Here is a 19,771-nt window from a genome sequence, read left to right on the forward strand (position 1 = left end):
GCTGCAGTTAACTTGGGACCAATTTTTACTTAACATGTCAAAGGTATTCTTAATATTAGACATAACATTATAGTCTAAATGGGCGAAGATAAACAGAAGAATCATATATATAAAAAGTATAAAACGTACAGCAGTCTAAATTCTAAACACTACTGTACAATGTAAAATATAAAATAAGATATAAAACAAAACAAGATTTTTGTCGTGCAATGTACAATCAGTGACAGATGGACTTTATAAATGTGTTAGGGAGTACTCAGCCTTGTTGATGAGCCCAGCTGAGCATGGAAAGAAACTGTTCTTATGGCGTGAGGTATTAGGTCCTGATGGACCGCAGCCTCCTGCTGGAGGGGAGTGGCTGAAACAGTGTATGTGGCCGACCCCTCCCACCCTGGAAATCTTTCTTGCTTGCCTCAGGGACCTAGAGGTGTGCAGGTCCTCGAGAGATGGTAGATTGCAGCCGATCACCTTCTTGGCAGCATGGGTGATACCCTGCTGTCTGCCTTTGGCAGTGGCAGCCGTGTACCAGATGGTGAGGGAGGAGATGAGGATGGACTCAAGGATGGCTGTGTAGAAGTGCACCATCATTGTCTTTGGCAAGTTGAACTTCTTCAACTGCCACAGGAAAATGGCTGCCAAGTCTCCAGAGAGGTGTTGAAGTTGTTGGTGAACACCGGAGACAGCTGGTCTGCACAGTGCTTAAGGGTGGCTGGAGAGACAGTCTGGCCCGGCTGCTTTGCGGGGGTTCTGCCTCTTGAACAGTCTGTAAACTTCTCCCTTCTGAATGAAAAGAGTTGTCTTTGGTAGGGGTGGTTGGGGCCTCTGGGGTGAGCAGGTGTGGGTCAGGACAGTCCAATTGTCTGTCAAAGCAATGGTAGAACTGGTTCAGGTTGTTGACCAGGTGAGAGTTGTTAATGGAGTGGAGGATCTGATATGGCTACCCTGAAACCCTGAAATTCAAAAAAGATGGCAACAAATCTATTTATTTACCTATTTATTCATTTAATTCTGACTAACTTGGCATTCCATACCAAACAAGATGCTCCTCCTATTTCACAAATTAAGATCTCAATTTCACAATCAGTAACATTTCTTTATCACAGTTTTTTTGTTGCCTTAGCCATTTGTTGTTAAGAATCATTCATTGTTCAACAGGTTGATTGAGAAGTTTATTGAGAAACCTAACAAAATATGGGCGTTTCAACAACTATGTCAGGTAAACTATAGGAGTTGACAGGGTGTGGACAACAAGCTTGTTCACTTGTGCACAATCACAAGTTAAGTGGAATCCATGATGACAAACGTGTGATATTGGTCACCTACGCAGTGTTCAGAAATGTTGCATACAGAGTTTTCCCGTTTTCTCCATATGCATACTTTTACAGATGAATTTACGAGTTTGATGCATTTGTCACCTAATTCCAAACTTAGCTTCAGTGACCAACTTCACATCTGTTTCCCTTCTTAGTGGACATTCTGGAAACATGTTTAGACTCTCTCCACTAAGGTCAGAGGTGACATTTGCTGGCTAACTGGCAAAAAATGTATGTCCCGGAAAGAAACGTTTATTGGCAGGATGCTGCGGTCCATCAGGTTCAAAACCTCACGCCCAAAAAGGGTTCCTTTCCATTTGCGGGTGGCCTCATCAACAAGGCTAATGACAACCACTGTCATTAGGACATACATGTATTAATAAGTCCATCCATCACTATTGCACATTGCACAAGTCATCTTGTCTCTACCAGTCACATTGCACTTATTTTATTTTAGATCTTATTTTATATTTTACATCATAGCGTTTAGTGTTTAGAATTTTCTACCGTACATTCTCAAATTTGTATATTTAAGATCCTTATGTGTTTTGTATACACCTTCCTGCCACAGTAAATTCCTTGTTTGTTGTGAACTTACATGGTGATTGAAGCTCATTCTGATTCTAAAACCCAATTTTTCTCCCCATTAAACATTTAATGCTATAAAATCAATACTCTTCATCACCTTCTTTACAAAAAAATTAAGCTTGTGACTTGGAAACACTTCCAATATTTTTGATATCATAAATCCAACTTTTTCTCACCTACGTTCTTTGACACTGTTTAAGCTAAAAAACCTTTCCTACTTTAATTGATAGACTGATAAGCTTTTGTGTGTTATTACATTGATAATGAATAGATTTTTACAATACGGCAGCTCAAATGCTGAAAAACTGAATGCGTTCCAAGGCACAAATGAACTTCCCTGCTGCAAGCAATTTTTAAGCTGCCAACTCCATTCAAATATATATAATGTAATTTTGTACTACAAACTAATGCTTTGTAAATAAATTGTTTTGACTTTTAATTGACTAAATTGACAACACGTCTTTACTCAGAATATCGCCTCCGTTTTCAATTTGAAGCTGTAAAACACTGTAGGAAATCTCCCATGGTATCCTGCCTGGCTCTGCTGAGGCTAAATATGGATGACGATACATTTATATATATGTTACATTTAGTAACCCCTTAACCAATTACGGGCCCTATTTTAACGATCTGAAACGCAAGTATCAAACGCAAGTAACTTTGTGGGCAGGACTCCGGCGCTGTTGCTATTATAGCCATGGGATAAATGACTCTTGCGCCCAACGCAAATCTAAATGGGTTGGTCTGAAGTAGCTACTATGAGTAACTACTCATAGGTGTGGTTTGGGCGTAACATCAGAGCGTCATCTCACATTCCCTTTAAAAGCAGGAGCGCTTGTTCCATGGCGGATTGCTATTAGGGATGCACAATAATATCTGCACGTCATCGGTATCGGCAGATAAAAGCTTCAAAAATTAATTATCGGCATCTGCAGATATGAAACTTTCTGCCGATGTACCTGGCCGATAAGGTGAAGTGCAAATTATGCGCATGCAAAGCAAATGTTTAATTAAGCAATAAGCCCGTCGCGTTGTGCCTAACAACTCCCCTTACCTGTCCTAAAATCAGCGCAAAACATGGACATGCGGGCCTTATTGCTTTTCTAAAACTGTTACTACAAATATTTGATATGGTTTCATAAATAAAGACAATCAAATTTAAGAGACAATAGTTTAATAATAAACCGTCATTCTTCCGCCACTACAAAGTACAGTTCCTACATAAATCGTTGCCACGCAACAGATTGAAAACAGTGGACGGCCCATATCGTCTTTTATTGTGCCGGCTTCATTCCTTGCCTTTGGTAACGCTTCAATTTCAGCCTCTCTGCATGCCTGGTCTTTTTAAACTCTTTCTCCTCCATTCTGTTAATAGTCTCCCACCACTTGTCAAACGTCAGCCCACCTATGGAGCTAGAAAGCTGACAAAAGTATCTGAATTTGAATGTGAAAGATCTGAATTATTTGTATGTCGAATTTCATAAAATGAAATATTTTACTGTTGAATATATAATATTTGAATTATTTCTATGCCGATTTTAACAAAACGGAATTATTTTGATCCAGAAATACACATTTCTAAAATTCAGATTGCAGGAATTCTGATTCTTGAAATTCAGATTGCGTGAATTCTGATTCTTGAAATTCAGATTGCGTGAATTCTGATTCTTGAAATTCAGATTGCTGAAATTCTGATTCTTGAAATTCTGATTTTGTCTGAACTAGGCCAAAGGTGAAACAGCTTGCCTTCACAGGGAAAAGTAGACGATTTCAGAACGACCGAATCTAGACACTCTCTGACCGAATTTTACCTCAGAACAAAAGCTAAGGGTTGCTCGTTGGAGGAGTATGGCGCGGCAGTCAACCTGATGGACATCACCCTGGCAAACAGCTGGGGATTCCAACCACCCCGCTGGCCTTTCCTCAGGCGGTCCAGGCATTGGACAGTCGCCCTTTGGGCTCTGGACTTCTGGAGTGGGTGACGGTCCCTTTCATCATGTCCTCTCATCACGACCACCAGGAGACCATCCGCTTCTGGCTCACCACCACCCCGCAGGACCATGTGGTGCTGGGTTACCCCTGGCTCGCCATCCACGAGCCTCAGTTTGCGTGGGCTGTTGGCTCTCTACTCCACTGGGGCCCCGCTTGCGCCACTGCGGGTCACCTCCCAGCTCAAACACTGGCAACGCCCTGTGTTTCCCGCCTCCTTTGCCCCTCATGTCTACTGCCTTCGAGCGCCTACAGGGGGCCACTGTCTTTACTAAACTCGACCTCAGGAACGCATATCACCTGGTTAGCATGCGGGCCGGAGATGAGTAGAAGACCGCCTTTATCACACCCAGCGGACACTATGAATACCTAGTGATGCCGTTTGGGTTGTCAAACAGTCCTGCGGTTTTTCAGAACCTCATCAACGACGTGCTGTGCGAAGTCTTGGAGTTGTGCGTGTTTGTCTACTTGGATGACATACTCATCTTCTCCAAGTCACTCCAGGAACATGTCGGCCACATCCGGGCCATCCTGAAGGCGCTTCTACAGAACAAGCTATTCTGCAAGGCGGAAAAATGCACGTTCCACTCGGCTTCCACCACTTTCTTAGGGTTCGTAGTCGGCCCCCATGGGATCTCTATGGACTCTGAAAAAGTAAAGGCCATCATGGATTGGCCGATACCCACCACCATCAAGCAGGTCCAGGGTTTCCTGGGATTTGCCAATGTCTATCGGCGGTTCATACGGAATTATAGTGCCTGGGCATCCCCTTTCATTGCTCTGCTTCTGGGAGGGCCCCGCCGGTTGTTGTGGATGGAGGCTGCTCAGAAGGCCTTCGAGGACCTCAAGCAAAGGTCCAGCACAGCACCGATCCTTACTCTTCCAGACCCTTCCCTACCTTTTGTGGTGGAGGTAGATGCTTCAGACTCGGGGGTTGGGGGTGTGCTGTCACAGCGTGCAGCAGAGAGGACGACAAGCTCCACCCATGTGCCTTCTTCTCCCGAGCTCTCTCCCCGGCGGAGAGAAACTATGACGTGGGTAACAGGGAACTGCTAGCCATAAAACTAGCGCTGGAGGAATGGCGTCACTGGCTCGAGGGCGCAGCCAACCCATTCCTCATATACACCGATCATAGGAACCTGGAGTACATCGGGGGGTCCAAACGACTGAACCCCAGACAGGCCCGCTGGGACCTTTTCTTCAGTCGTTTCGACTTTGTGGTCACCTATCGCCCAGGTTCCAAGAACGGTAAGGCGGATGCCCTTTCACGCCTCCACACGACTGGGGCCGAGCCAGCAGTGTCTGAGCCCATCATTCCTTCCTCTAAGGTCGTGGCTGCCGTACGCTGTCATCTGGAGGAGGAGATTTGATGGGCACATAGACCGTTATTGGCTCCCTCCGGGACTCCTCAGGGCCTTCTGTTTGTGCCTCTCTCCTGTCGCACGAAGGCCTTGGAGTGGGCACACGCCTCCCGATTGGCTGGCCATCCAGGGGTCCGACGCACCCTGGAATTACTCCGGAGACTGTTCTGGTGGCCGAAACTCCGCCAGGACGTGACGGGGTATGTGGCAGCTTGCACGGTGTGCATGGCGGCTAAACTAGATAACCGCAGACCTGCAGGACTCTTACAACCCCTTCTGGTCCCTTATCGCCCCTGGACCCATATCTCCCTTGACTTTGTTACGGGGCTTCCCCCCTCACAAGGGAACACCGCCATCCTCGTGGTGGTGAATCGCTTTTCCAAGGCCGCCCGCTTCATTGCCCTGACCAAACTCCCCACGGCCAAACAGACGGTGGAGATTATGGTGAGAGAGGTGGTGCGCTACCACGGACCTCCAAAAGATCTTGTCAGCGACCGAGGTCCCCAGTTCGTGGCACAATTCTGAAAGGCCATCTGGGGCAACTTAGGGGCTTCGGTCAGCCTGACCTCGGGCTACCACCCCCAGTCCAACGTGCAGACTGAGCGTGTGAACCAGGTGAAAATTACCTCCGGTGCTACACCTCCAAAGACAACACCAAATGGAGTCAGAACCTCCTGTGGGCCGAAGTTACCCACAACCAACAGTGGAGCTCGGCCACGGCCGCCTCCCCCTTCGAGATCATTTACATTTATTCATTTAGCAGACGCTTTTATCCAAAGCGACTTCCAAGAGAGAGCTTTAAAAAAGAGCATAGGTCATTGATCATAACGAGTTTCAACAACGAGAGTCCCAAACATTGCAAGTAGCCAAAACATGAAGCATACATTGTGAAAAAGCTAAACAAATGCCAAAAGGGAAGACCCATAAGAGCATGCAGCTATACAAGTTACAAGTTACAAATTAAAAACAACATGAACCACAAAAGTGCAGGACTGTACCTGTAGAAGAACAATCAACAGTAAAATATTTCACAGCGAGTACAAGACTTAACTTTGTTATATCTAACCTAAAAGAGCAACGAGTCACTTAATAAGAGTCATTGTGATCCTGGAGGAAACTAACTAACAAGTCCAGCCAAGCATTCTTAAGTGCCGTTGTACTCCCGGAACAAGTGCGTCTTGAGCCTTTTCTGAAGGTGGGGAGACAGTCAGTGTCCCTGATGGAGGTGGGGAGCTGCTTCCACCATTGGGGGGCCAGGCAGGAGAAGAGCTTGTGTTGGGACCGGGCAGTCTTGAGCGGTGGGACCACCAGGCGGTTGTCTGAAGAAGACCGTAGGTGACGGGTGGGGGTGTAAGGTTGCAGGAAAAACTTGATGTAGACGGGTGCAGTCCCGTTCACTGCTCGGAAGGTCAGTACCAGGGTCTTGAATCTGATACGGGCGTTGATGGGTAGCCAGTGGAGAGAGATGAGGAGCGGGGTAACGTGGGAGCGTCTGGGTAGATTGTAGACCAGGCGGGCCGCTGCGTTCTGAATCCTCTGAAGAGGGCGGGTTGCACATGCTGGGAGACCAGCGAGCTGCAGTAGTCCAACTTGGAGAGGACCAGTGCTTGGACTAGCAGCTGGGTGGAGTGCTCAGACAGGTATCTCCTGATCTTCCGGATGTTGTAGAGGGTAAATCTACAAGACCGGGAGACTGCGGCGTGTGGGCCGTGAGGGAGAGCTCGTCATCCATGGTAACCCCAAGGTTCCTGGCAGAGGATGAGGGGGTCACCGTCGCAGATCCCAGGGTGATTGACAGATCGTGGGAGATGGAGGGTTTAGCCGGGATGATGAGAAGTTCTGTTTTGGCGAGGTTCAGCTGGAGGTGGTGCTCGGTCATCCAGGCGGAGATGTCTGTGAGGCAGGCTTCAATCCTAGCTGAGATCCCCGGATCGGTCGGGGGCAACGACAGGTACAGCTGGGTGTTGTCGGCGTAGCAGTGGTAGGAGAAGCCATGGGAGGTGATGATTGGTCCAAGTGAGGTGGTGTACAGAGAGAAGAGGAGGGGTCCAAGGACGGAGCCCTGTGGGACACCGGTGGAGAGCTGGTGAGGGTCAGACAGTTTGCCTCCCCAGGAGACCTGGTAGGATCTTCCCGAGTGGTAGGATGAGATCCACTGGAGAGCAGTGCCAGTGATGCCCATCTCAGAAAGTCTGTAGAGCAGGATCTGGTGGTTAACCGTGTCAAACGCTGCAGAAAGGTCCAGCAGAATGATGACGGATGACCTCGAAGCCACTCTGGCAGACTGGAGGGCAGTGGTGACTGAAAGGAGGGCAGTCTCTGTGGAGTGGCCGGTCTTGAAGCCCGATTGGTTGGGGTCAAGCAGGTTGTTCTGAGAGAGAAAGTTAGACAGTTGGTTAGATACAGCATGTTCAATTGTTTTAGAAAAGAAGGGTAGCAGTGATACCGGTCTGTAGTTCTGGAGGACAGCAGGGTTAAGGAAGGGTTTTTTGAGTAGAGGGGTAACTCTGGCCTGTTTGAAGGCAGAGGGGAAGGTGCCAGAGGTAAGAGAGGAGTTTTGGACATGGAGCAGAAAAGTTATGATAGAGGGGGAGATGGTTTGAAAGAGAGGGGAGGGGACAGGATCAAGGGGCAGGAGGTGGGGCGATGAGAGAGAATGAGGTCAGAGAGCTCTGACTCGGACAGGGGAGAGAAAGAGTTTAGACATTTAGTTGGGTCAGTCATGAATGGTGAGGGGGTAAGAAAGGTGGGTTTAGGGAACCGACTGCTAATGTCTGAGACTTTTTCCTCAAAGAAGGAGGAGAAGTCGTCTGCTGTCAGGGTGGGGGGTGGGGGAGGTGGGTTAAGAAGGGTGGAGAAGGTAGAGAAAAGTTTGTGGGGGTTTGAAGCAGAGTTAATTTTGTTAAGAAAGTAGAGGGTTTTAGCACCAGTTATGTGAGAAGAGAAGGATTTAAGGAGGGAGTGATACTTATCAAGGTCCAGACCGTCTTTGGACTTGCGCCATCTCCTCTCAGCTGCTCAAAGGGTGGACCGCTCTTCACGAATAACATCCGTAAGCCACGGGCAGGAGGGAGAAGATCGCGCAGGCCTGATTGACAGGGGACAGAGAGAGTCAAGTGATGCAGTTAAAGTGGTTAACAGGGTGTCAGTAGCAGTGTTAGTGGGGTGGGTCGGGAACTCATCAATGGGAGGGAGGGAGGATGTTACAACAGAGGAGAAATGGGAGGGGGATAGGGAGCGGAGGTTGCGCCAGAAAGTTACGAGGGGAGGGGAGGTAGGAGGGGTTGGAGGGAGAGAGACAGAGAATTTGATAAAGAAGTGATCAGAAATGTGCAATGGGGTTACAGAGATCATGTGGGTATATCCCCCTCACTTGTTCCCCTCCTCCCCTGTGGATGGGGATGTGCCCGCGGCTCGGTGGCTCGCCTCCGCAACCGCTGGCAGCAGGCTCGTGGGGCCCTCCTCCAGTCTCAGAGACAGATGAGATGCGACAGGCAGACCGGCGACGACGACTGGGTTCGACCCTGACGACTGGCCAGCGAGTCTGGCTGTCCACAAATGGCCTGGCCCTGAAGGGGGAGATCCGAAATTGGCCCCACGGTACGTTGGCCTGTTCCGGATTGTCCGGAGGATATCCAGGACGGCTTTCCATCTGGAGTTGCCACGCTCTATGCGGGTTCACCTCGTCTTCCATCGGTCCGTGCTGCGACCGGCCGCCTCCTCCCCTCTGAGTCCGGAGCTCCCAGCCCCACCCCCTCCCAGGTTCATCGCCGGGGGTCTCGCCTACACCGTTCACCGGATTATGGATGTACGCAAGGTCGGGAGGGTCACACAGTACTTAGTGGACTGGAAGGGGTATGGGCCGGAGGAGCGCAGCTGGGTTCCCGCCAAAAACATTGTGGACAAGTCCCTCATCCAACAGTTTCGGGCCTCTTCCCCCGGGCCGTCTGGAGTCGCCCCTCGGCGGGGGGGTCCTCTAGAGGGCGACACTCATCCTAGATGAGTAGCACTAACCTTTCTTCTTCTACACTGGGCTACACCTGCGGTGATCACCGCTTCCTACTTAAGCACTGGGTGTCCTTCCCCCTTCACTCTGTTACGAAGTGTCGTGAGTATAATGTATTTTGTTCCCTCTTCTCAGTAAGACTTGTTTGTGGGCCTTGACTACGTTTTGTTATTACCGATGTGAACGTGAGTTAGCTTAGCACAAGCTAGCCGGACTGCCATTGACTCTCACTAAGTGTGTGCCTCGAGGCCGAAGGGGATACTTCTTTCCTTTTGGGATTATACTTTTTCTTCTGGAATATCTTTGTTAATTGGAATACCTTTGTTAATTGGAATAAACTCTTTTGTTGAACCTGACCTGCAATCTGCGTGTGTGCCTGAAAACTCTGGTCTGATAACCCATGTATTTTCTGAAAGCGTACATCCCAAGGATGTGATCTGTGGAAAAGACTACAGGTTTGAACACACATTTGACCATTTCTGAACTGTCCAGTAATGCTTCAGGGAGATGCAAATGTTTTATGTAGCCTACATAATTATTAGGCTTCTAAACCTATACCAATTGTGAATTTGATACGCTGATAACATGATTTACATCTCAGAAATCTTCATATGAACAATCTACATTAAGTGAATGTCAATTATCAATATGAAAGAATGCTCAATGCATCTCCATGTCTCCTGATATAGCCTAGGTGGTTGAGATAGAGAGTGAGTCAAAGGCAGGGGCAGCATGCAGGGGCAGTGGAAACAGCTCTGTTGCTGCGGTGAGTGCTGAAAGGTGACAGGAAGTTGAAGATGTCCTATTGCTTATTGGGAAGTTTAGTTTTCAAAATATTTAAATGTCCAGCTCCTCAGTATTTGCATAACAACTATGGTAGTAATAGTTGTGGTAAATGCACCAGAATGCGTGAAATCGCATCTACATCTTTGCATCTACACCCCCAGACCCCCACTTTCAAAATGCTGATGACGCCCATGGCTATAGCCTATATATTTATGTTCCGTTGTTCTCTTTTCTGTGTTGGAGTTCTTTTAAGAGCTTGATGGCATCAACATCCAGCCTGATATAAAATCATGAACTTCAATTGTGTCTCTTAATTATAATACCCACACAGAAAATCCAGGTTGAATCAAGTCACGCTAGCTAGCTACTGTATTGCTAATAGCCAATTTTGGATGGTCAAGCATATCTTTCATTGACTTTGTCTCCTTATTCCTATCAATGTTCAGCCTATAGGCTATGTTCATTTCCTAAGTGACATTTTAGATCGGTTATGGATAGTGAAATATTTGCTGTCTGAGAGATTGGACGTAGTATTTAAAAGCATAGATACAAGGAGTTATCTATGGTTAACAGGATATAGCTGTAGTGCGGCCGGGTGTGATTGGATTCATCGTCCACACGTTGTCTGGAAGTCAGTTTAGATCAAATGCCAACGATCTCCATACTAGATCTTGCCGACGTATCTTCTACACATCGGGACATATGTGTGCTATCCCAGATACGTATGTGTGATCTGGGTATTCCTCCAACTAGCAACTCAGTTTGTTCTGAGGTAAAGTTCGGTCGTTCTGAAATCGTCTACTTTTCCCTGTGAAGGCAAGCTGTTTCACCTTTGGCCTAGTTCAGACAAAATCTGAATCTGAATTTCCGCAATCTGAATTTCAAGAGTCTGAATTCACGCAATCTGAATTTTTGAAATTTGTATTTCTGGATCCAAAAAATTCAGTTTTGTTAAATTTGGCATACACATAATTCAGATATTATATATTCAACAGTAAAATATTTCAGTTTTATGAAATTCGACATACAAATAATTTAGATCTTTCACATTCAAATTCAGATACTTTTGTCAGCTTTCTAGCTCCACACCCACCCAGCAAATCAAAATTCACAACAAATGTTGCCATTCTCTTTACGACTAGGTTGCTTGCTACCGTGTAACTTTGTAACATATTTTTTTATTTGAAATATTCGATGCGCAGTTTTATGGAATGTTATGTTATGAGGACAACTTAAATGTTATGCTGGATTTTACAACGGCATGGAACGCGATACAGCCAATCAGAATCAAGGATTGGAACAATCAGTTTTAGAAGTTACTATGAGCGCCAACAACATGATTCAACATGTCGGCTGTGTGGCAGGACTTCACAGTATCAAAGGATGATGACAAAATGGCTATTTGCGGAGTTTGTAAAGTGTCAGTGATGCGATACATTTTAAGTTACAGTTGCATTTCTGTGCATATGTGTCAAGAATGTGTCATTGTCAACAACACAGTTTAAGGAAAATGTAGTTGTTCAAGTTCAAGGAGGTACTGTTCAAATATGAAAATTGTGACGTGAAAATATAAATAAATCTGCCATGTTTGAAATAATTTCAATAGTTTTCATCAGTGAATGTCTATTTCAAAAATTATTCAAATTAAGTTTTTAATGTTCCATATCTACAGCAAGTACCTCATCATAACAGATTAATTCTAGTACAGGAGAGACTTTTCAATAATTAAAAAGCAGAGGTGTATATATCGGTATCAGCCACGGCAATTGACCAAAATGAGCTTGTAAATATCGGCATATCGAATATAGGCTAAAATTCATTATTGTGCATCCTTAATTATAATGGGGATTTGCCAGGCGCACGCCAGGAGCGGTTCACAGCCGAGAAGACCGGGGGCGCAGATGGAAATTTTGAACTGGGGGGGACCAAGCTGTCAGCAAATGATTCCAACTCCATTTGTTATTTTGTCTAATATATATGTACATATATGCAATGTTTATTGCAGCTTCAGTATATATAGGCCTACTGAAGTGCAATACTGAGGTAACAAAAGTGAGAACGATACTGGAATCCCCCGACCCGGAAGAACATTTCTTAAAATGTAAGGTTAAACGCATCAATCTAGTACACTTTGAGAGCAAAATTAAAGGGCTGGATCAATGTAGAATCTGTGCTCTTCTAAACAATATCATGTTATTTTAACCAGCCCCTGATTGGCTGTGAGGTTTAGGCATTAGGTGAGGAGTTTGCATGCATGCAACATATTCATATATAGTACAGCAATAGTCCATATTTCATTTCAATATCGCAAAACAAAGAAGACTTTCTCAATTTAAAAATGAAATATAACGTAACTCATTTGAACCAGACCAGCAATATTTACCTTCATAAATTCTTCTTCACGTCCTCTGCCTCGGTAGAGCAAGTCGCCTGGCTAGAACTAGCTGTTGCTAGTGCCATATTTTATGATTCTAAATCTGCATCTCGTACGTCCCGTAGTAGCCTATAATTTAATTTAAAGTCTTTAATGGTAAGAGACCGCGGCGCACAGGAATAATGAGCGTTGTTTAAGATCAAAATTACAATGCAACATGGCAGACACCTTAGATATGAGAGACCCCCTCAGATTTTTGACTTTGTTGCTTTCATGGGAGTCAGTCCTCCATGGGCGTAGATTTAGGGGGGGACACTAGGTACTTGTCCCCACCAACATTTGAAAATGACAAAATTGTCCCCACCAATATTTTTGCGAATTGTGCTGCTATTTGGATCGATTCCGACGGCCAGGACGCGACAGTACAAGAAACGCCATTATTTGATTGGCTGAAAACTCGAAGGGAGAGAGTTATCTGACACGCGACACGCACGGGAAGAAGCACATGCTACTTTGCTTGCTTGCACTGGCAGTCGCAGACAAGCTAGCGGGTGTGTCGGCGACAACGGTACAGCTAACTTACCAGGTCTGTCTGCTAACAATACATACATAAAAGGCCAGAGTAACACATTTTAATATTCCCTTCAGCATGTACATGTTTGCCCCTTATTGTGCTTTGTAGATCAGATATGCCTCCACCCAAGAAGAAGAAAGGAGACATACAAAGCTTTTAAAAAAAAAAAAGTGTAAGTCTGGCTAAATAACTAGTCACACTAGCAGTGGTAGTGACCAGGCTTTCAAATGCAGATTCTACTGTGGAAAAAGTATTAACTGGTGATCCGTTACCCAGGATATTGTTACAGCTAAACCTAGCTTCTGTAGCTAATCTTTCAACCAAGGTCAGGAGTCTAGCCTAGGACAAATTCACAGTTGATGGACTGTCACTGCATTGCTAGACAGGTGCTGGAAAAAACTAGCCTGGCTGCCAGCCCAACTTCTCCCCGCCCACAAAAAAATGTGGTCGGGAAGTTGGGTCTGGAGGGTCTCGTATTGGGAAACAACTACAGAAAACCAGAATCTGGGCGTACCAATGAAATTGCCAGGGCAGGCTTTATGCGATGATGGACAGATGATCAACAGTAACGTAATCACCCACGTCTCAAAAGAGCGCTGAAGTTTAATTTGTTTTGAACAATCAACATATTACGTTGCTCTGATTGGTTGTAGGTCTATCCAATTGAGCGAAGAGGCATTTGTTTTCCAGACTCGTTTGACCTGAAACGCGCCTCGTAGTCAAAGCCCAACGGAGAGTTCTCAGACTCATATTCTGACTAGAATTATGAGTATGACAATGTCAGGCTAGGAAAAAACAGTTGGCAATGTAAATAAGTTAACACTGTTGGTTATTCAAATATAATGAATCATTATTTGATTATTAATGCCCAAATAACACTGTATACAATATGGTAGGAGGGTTAAACTTGCTAGCCATAGGATAGGCTACAAAATGAATAAACCATTTTGTATGCAGGAAAGACAGCATGAAAACACTCCAGATGTAGAGCAGGCTGAGGAAACATCATCAGGGTTTCAGGTGAGGTTTATGATAATAAAACTTGGTGTTGTTCAGCATTACAGTCTCATCATCACAATGTCTTTTTTTGTAGAATGCATTTTTTAGATTATACAGTTATACTAGCTCTCTAGGGATAGTATACAGAATGGCATCTCAAATTGCGCTCCAGGGGAGTGGGGAGGGGGTTGATGGGTGGATGTCCCCACCAAGTCTGAGACCAAACTTACGCCCTTGCGTAACTCTATGGGAGCTCGGCTCCCTCGGGCTACCACGTAATTCGAGCACTGAATGAAAAGGAGCGAGCCAAACAATACAATTTTAAGCAGCCTAAAGAACGGGCCTACTAACGTCATCTCCATGACAACCAGGAAGACGCCAAGCCTAAAAGCACAAACGCCGGCTACAAAAATACGTTAAAATAATCATAATACACTTTTTCTTTTCAAGTGTTGTAGTACTTTTGTGTGGCCAACCTTACACACACTAACATCGCCTAATCAGCTGTGCAGTTATAACTGAAGCTTGTCGCCTTACGTAGGGAGAGTGGTAGGGATGGATCGGGGTTGCTAGGAATCTGGGGGGGACATGTCCCCCCCGTCCCCAGTGCCATCTGCGCGCATGGAGGAGACAGACGTTCTCATCAGGGCCGTAAAAGACAGAGATGTGACATTGTATGGGGATGGGAGAAAAAACCCACCCAAATTAGCTTCGGTTAAACAGGCGTGGGAGGGAATTGCCACAAATGTTACAAATTAAGTTCACATAAACTCCTGGAAACGTTATTTTGGCCAATCAATAATTGATCAATAATCAATAATACCAATGTTGTATTTTATATTGTTGGAAAGCCTGATTAGTCACCTTTACAACGAGGTACAACTTGTAACAATTGTCCATTCGTGGAATGAGCAACACAGCTAACCGTGTGGGTATAGCGGCTCAAAGAAATGTGCCAAAATCCCCTGCAATATTCTTCTGTTGGTATTCACTCTCCTTTTGAGCTTCAAGTGGGATCAACTTGGGCGTGCTGTACGTGCCAGAGTGACCAACGCAAACATGTTGGCTGACTTGTGACAAATCCTGGTTGAGGAATGGGATGCCATCCCAAAGCATGTGTGACAAGGCTGGTGACAAGCATGAGGAGGAGATGCTAAGCTGTTGTGGCTGCGTTTGGATCTTCCACATGCTACTGAGGTCCCTAACAGTGTAAAATGAATAAAGTGTAAAAATGGCCAATACGTGTTTTTTCCTTATTATATATCTGAATAATGTGCCACTGACTTTAAACTATTTTCCTGGTCTGTGGTGGAATTGTTTTTTTGAAACTGCAGAATAGCACCAGGGAACGTTTGCGCCAAGTTCAATCCCTAATTTACCGACATGCATCTGTGGTGCGCCCGATGGAAAAATAGGAATGATACATGCGTCGGTGTAGGGGAGACCGGGGCTGGTTGTCACACGGGTTGGTTGTCACAGAGCCAATTACAGCCACACTAGGGGGCGCTGTGTAATATGGTTCTCATCAAATGTTTTCCCGCTCTTTTTGAGCTCATTCCTGTTGTCAGCTTGGAAAAAGAGCAGTCATTCCTGACACGAGAGATATTTCACATTTTAATAGGTAATAGTAACAATTTTTTTTTTTTTTACTTCTTTAACTTAGTACATTAAGCCTATCTTAATTCTGTAACTTTTGTTTAAGAATGGAAGGGAATAGCTAGAGTTTCAGTAAATGTATCAGATGCTAGGTCAAGCTATGTGGTTGCTAGCCAAACTTTTACCCCAGAAGTTCAGATGGGGCTGGTTGCCCATAGTATTTCAATGGAGGTTTTTGAAAGTATAGTCACACTTAACTTGATTTTTGTTGGCAGAAAAATGGTGAGGAAGTTTTAAAAAAAGACCACGAGAGGGGAGACTACCCCAGATGTTATGCTGCAGGCAGTGAGACAGGTGAAGCTGTGGGGGAGAAGTATCCGAAGTACAGCAGCAGTGTTTGATATAAATTACAGAACGCTGGCTCAATACTGCAAAACCATGAGCAGTGAAGACATAGAAGGGAGGCATGACAAACCTGTTTGTGTTGGTTACCAAAAAAATAGGCAGATTTTCACAGACCACCAAGAGGAGCAAATAGCTACATATTTAATACGGGCATGTGAAATATACTACGGTCTCTCACCAAAGGAAGTTAGAAAACTTGCATATCAATATGCAGTTGCTCAGAACATTAAAATACCACAGCCATGGAGTGAGTGCAGTATTGCAGGTGCAGATTGGTTTTCAGGCTTTTTGAAACGCCACCCAAGTCTCTCCATTCGTGCCCCACAGCCTACAAGCCTTGCACGAGCAACCAGCTTCAATAAGGGCAATGTTGAGTCTTTCTTCAATAACCTGACAGAGGTCATGAAAAGACATCAGTTTGGACCAAATTATATTTGGAAGGCAGGTGTGACTACTGTTCACAAGCCAGACAAGGTAGTGGCTCAAAGAGGTCACAAACAAGTGGGATCTCTCACTTCTGGAGAAAGGGGAACACTTGTGACCGTAGCTTGTGCTGTGTCAGCAATAGGAAACAGCATTTCCCCCTACTTTGTGTTTCCAAGAGTCAACTTCAGGGACCACTTCATCAACAATGGCCCACCTGGCTGCAAAGGCGGTGCAAACCCATCCGGTTGGATGAAAGACGAGAATTTTCTGGAGTTCTTGACCCACTTTGTTACACAAGCAAAATGTAGCAAGGAAAAACCAGCATTACTGACCTTAGATAACCATAACTCTCATTTATCAATCGGCGGCCTAGACTACGCCAAAAGAAATGGCTTGGTGATGCTGTCCTTCCCCCCTCACTGCTCCCACAAACTGCAGCCACTGGACCGGACAGTGTATGGGCCCTTCAAAAAGCATATAAATTCAGCGAGTGATGCATGGATGGTAAGAAAATCCTGGCAAGACTATGACTTTATGATATTCCTGGCATTGCCGCCCTTGCCTATCCAGTTGCTGCATCACCTGTGAATATTCAGACAGGTTTTAGAGTCACTGGCATCCATCCCTTTAATAGGGATGTTTTTGACGAGTCTGAATCTTTTTGCCATCATTTGTCACAGACTGTCCTGTGCCCATCCAGCCAGCTCTGCCCCCTATCAGCAGCACACAGCCCCCAGACCATCCTGGACCTTCCACACAGCCCCCAGACCATCCTGGACCTTCCACACAGCACCCACACCATCCTGGACCTTCCACACAGCCCGCAGACCATCCTGGACCTTCCACACAGCCCCCAGACCATCTTGGACCTTCCACACAGCCCCCAGACCATCCCGGACCTTCCACACAGTCCCCAGACTATCCCGGACCTTCCACACAGTCCCCAGACCATCCCGGACCTTCCACACAGTCCCCAGACCATCCTGGACCTTCCACACAGCCCCCACACCATCCCGGACTTTCCTACACAGCCGTCAGACCAGCCTGGTCCGTCTCTGGCTCTAAGTCCAGAAGAAATCCGCCCTCATCCGAAAGCTGGACCAAGGAAAACAGCACAAAAGAGAAAAAGGAAAACTATGATTTTAACAGACACACCAGTTAAGGATGACCTTGAGAGGGAGAAAGCCACTGCACAGGCAAAAAAGAGAATCTTCCCACAAAAAATGTCAAAAAAATCAAATGTTCAGTTTTCCACTAGTGTGGAGAAGGGAAAAAAGGCCAAACAAATGGCAAAGCTTCTTGAATCCTCTGATGAAGAGGAATGTTTTTGTCTTGTGTGTATCGAGCCCTTTTCTAACAGCCGACCGAAAGAAACATGGCTACAGTGCGTTATGTGCAAGAATTGGGCACACAAAGAGTGCACCCCTTATGGAGTCTCCAACTACATCTGCCAAAACTGTGATTCTGAATAAGATACACATTTACTAGCCTAATTTTAAAAACATTACAATTAGTAAACCTAAAGCTGCCTACAGACATGTGATTTCATAAAGATACAAAGCTAATATACTCTGAAGCACTTACTTACCAGGTAGTATTGTTTGAAAATGTAAATAACTGTGTTCATACATTAAACTTGTTTTGAATAGGTTGTTTTCTTTCTTTAGGGCTGTAATACAAATACATATAATACACAATTTGAATGAAATTAATTGTATTTTGTAATCCATTTATTACAAAAGTTGTTCACATTTTAGAATATTAAAAGCCTTAATATTTCCATGCCTGCCTCTTAGAGTCTATCTGTGGATAAACACAATGGGATTGAAACACATTTTGCAGAAACACATTACACCTTGTGTTAAGAATATTTGTAATTGTTTTGTGTCAAAAGGCTAAGAACATATTAATTTATTGTTGCAAATATCATTGTAATTGACTGTGACAACCAACCCCACCCCCTGTGACAACCAATCCCGTAATGGGGTTGGTTGTCACACTTTCTCAGAGTGTATTTTGTGGCTTATTACTTCATGTAAAAACATGTTATGCCAATAAAAGTGAAATTAATTCACACCCAAGACCTTAAGCTTTGGACCAATAATAACATGTGGCTTCTATAGTTTACTGGTGCTGAGAAATACTGGCAAGAGTAAAAAGTGTGACAACCAGCCCCGGTCTCCCCTACAAAGTAAATTGTGCTGGGTGAAAGATAGGGCCCTTGATGTGCTTTTAGCTTATGTTGTCATGTGCCTCTTCAGAAATAAAATCTGGTGGCCTATCTACAACAACTAGGAAGACAGATAATCGACAGTGAACACTGTCAGTGAACATAACAAGCAAACTCTACCCCTATTTCCCAACTTTATTTTAGAAGGCTTATCTTTCCATTGAAGTCGATCAGCCTATAATAGCTGTAATGTTTTGTATGTAGGCTGTGATTGTCTGTACAAAGTGAGAGGAGTCCATTAGCGGATCTAGACATTTTACACAGGGTGGCAAAGGGGTGGCAAGAGGTCCTGGCAGGGTGGCATGGGTAAACGATATGTGGAAATCCCTATATGTGAATGGCTTTAACAAAACAAACATTTTTTTTATTTTTTTTATTCACAACAGAAATAAGCCCAGTCAGGGCCGGCGTGGGACCAATTTTCAGCACAGGAGTGTAATGGCCCAAACCAGTCCATCACCAGGGGCTGAACCATACGTTGAACATTCGGGGCTTAACCCCAACCTAGGACCTAAGCAAGGTTTTGATGTGATTTGAAATCGGAACTTCACATTAATGCGAGCACGCATAGTGCCCGAGCAAATTTTATTTGCATTCATTTCAATGCAAAATAGTTTTTTTTAGCTTTAGATAATATGAACATTACGTTGGACTCGTATTGTTATATTCCCGGTAGCACTAATTACAACCCACATTTGTATCTGAAAGATTCGGGGGCCTGTACTACAAATCAAGATCAACATGCTCTGGATTACTTTCAGTATACGGCTACGCCAAGCCTAACAATCGCAATCACGATAAGCGGTACTACGACGGCGGTTATCAATTATCTAACTCAACCCAAATCTTTCCAATCTAGAGATGTGTGCGTTCACATAAAGGGGCGGTGTTTGAACTCTGTCCAATCTCAAACATAGACAAAAGCCGCAAATTTCACACAGGAGGAGCAGACAATAATCTTACAAACTTTGTCTACTCCTCTTGCTCGACATATTGTAATACAAGCATATCAGGAATACAGACATATAATATAGGCAAAATTCAACAGTCGCTGCTGCCAAGCTGGCAGAAAATAGCAGACGCTGTAAATGCGTAAGCTACATGACTTATTGAAGATGTGACCA

General features: G+C 44.9%; 1 protein-coding gene across 1 annotated transcript in view; it reads left to right on the plus strand.

Annotated features, from left to right (window-relative positions):
- Positions 1-19,771, plus strand: part of palm1a (paralemmin 1a) — a 130,886-nt gene that overhangs the window by 1,036 nt on the left and 110,079 nt on the right. The gene's annotated exons all lie outside the window — the stretch shown is intronic.

This window comes from Hypomesus nipponensis, chromosome 26, assembly GCF_054491055.1.
Source record: "Hypomesus nipponensis isolate SF chromosome 26, ASM5449105v1, whole genome shotgun sequence".
Taxonomy (NCBI): Eukaryota; Metazoa; Chordata; class Actinopteri; order Osmeriformes; family Osmeridae; genus Hypomesus; species Hypomesus nipponensis.